Source organism: Corvus brachyrhynchos, unplaced genomic scaffold (genome assembly GCF_000691975.1).
Source record: "Corvus brachyrhynchos isolate BGI_N302 unplaced genomic scaffold, ASM69197v1 scaffold115, whole genome shotgun sequence".
NCBI lineage: Eukaryota > Metazoa > Chordata > Aves > Passeriformes > Corvidae > Corvus > Corvus brachyrhynchos.
Window position 1 is genome coordinate 24406473 of NW_008239553.1, and position 1774 is coordinate 24408246.

Here is a 1774-nt window from a genome sequence, read left to right on the forward strand (position 1 = left end):
TATGCCGAGACCCACGGCAGCCGAGCCGGAGCGCAGCCCGGAGTCTGCCTTGTTCTTCCTCTCCCCCTTCCTCTTCCTCTCCCTTCCTGCTCTTTTCCTGTCCCTCTTCTCTCTGCCCCTGCCCCGTGTCTGTCTCTCTCCGTCCAATGCCCCGTGTCTCTCCTTGTGCTTGTCCTCGTCCCTGTGCTTTTCAACCCCGGACTTCTCCTTCTCCCTCCCTCTCTATGTCTCCCTCCCACGTCCTGTTCTTGTCCGGTCTTCTCCCTTCCCGACCCTCCCCGTGTTCCGGCCCCCGCCCCTGCCCGTCCCCACCGTAGCTGTCCCTTCAGCACCACTCGCACCTGCTGCAGATCCTGCCACCTCCCACCGAGCACGACCCGGGCCAGAGGAAGAGAAAGATGTTCTTGGGCCTCTGAGATTCTGACAAGTCCCACGGGAGATCAGAAGTGTGGGAGGAGGCGTTTTGCTGCTTCAGCCCGCAGAACACCATTCCTTCCCACAGTGTGGGTGAGGGAGGCAAGGTGAGGTTTCTGTGTGTCCCCGTGCTGCCCCAAAGCTGCCCCTGTTGGAAGCAGCATTAAAGGCAAGGGGAAATGTGGGGGGCGGGTGGGGAGTCTCTGCAGGTTCAAAGCCTCCCTTAACACAAGCAGGAAAGGCTTTGATCTGGGCAGGTGGTGCCTGGGCAGTAGAAGTAGCCTGGTGCTGGTAGAAGTTTTGCAGACATGTTTTCTCTCTGATAGCTACACACCCTCACCCCCCTCTGCCCACCCACGCTATCCTTGTACTGTCTACACAGGCTCTGTGCACAGCCTCTCCTTCTCCTACACACCTACGTGCTGCACCCTCCCAGCTCTGATGAATAGCATCCCTGTCTCCCTCCACAGATGAGCCACCCATGACAGGAGAACAGGAGAGAAGAGGGCTATTGGGCTGCAGCTGTGTCCCCTCTGCACTGGTGAAAAGTCAAATAAAAATGCATTTTACCTAATCTTAGGTCCTAGGCTTACTGGCCAGCCCCTCAGCACAGGCTGTGCTACTCCACAAGAGACTCTCCCCTTGCCTGAAGGTTCAGAGCAAAATGAAAGTGTGTTCATGTCTCAGTTTCTAGGGAGAGAGGACTGGAGGAGAAAGCGGCTGTGCTTATCTCCTGCACGTGCACTAGCATGGAAGGTGATGACAGCAACTGAGTGTTCAAAGGTTCTTTATTAGAAATAACTTTTCTCCCAGATAACTTTTTTGGTTCACCATTTCTGAGAAAAGCCATGGCAATAACACAAGCAAGTGCAAACCAAGCCTGTAGGCACTGGATCTGCAGTGATGAACAGCTAAGAGACACCTCTGGCAGAACTGAAGGGGAAGCTGCTCAGAACCGATCTAGTTTTCACTCCCACCTTCCTCATTCTTCTGTCACGACTACTGAGAATAAAAATCCTCCAATATTCCATCAACTCATCAATTTAAAGTAGACTGAGCCTTGCAATAGAGATACGTGACCCAGTCTAGGTTTTATCTTTAAATAATCAGACAGTGTTTTCTCCATATTTTAACAGCTTACATCAAAATAATAATAAAAAAATTACAGAGAAATCTTTTCATGTCATGAAAGACTCCCGACTGTAGGGACTGCATCTCATGAAAGACATTAAGCCTGCCTGTGGAGGGAACATCAAAAGCTGCAGCCAAAGCGAGGGGAGGAAGGGAAGGGAAGGGAAGGGAAGGGAAGGGAAGGGAAGGGAAGGGAAGGGAAGGGAAGGGAAGGGAAGGGACGGGAGGG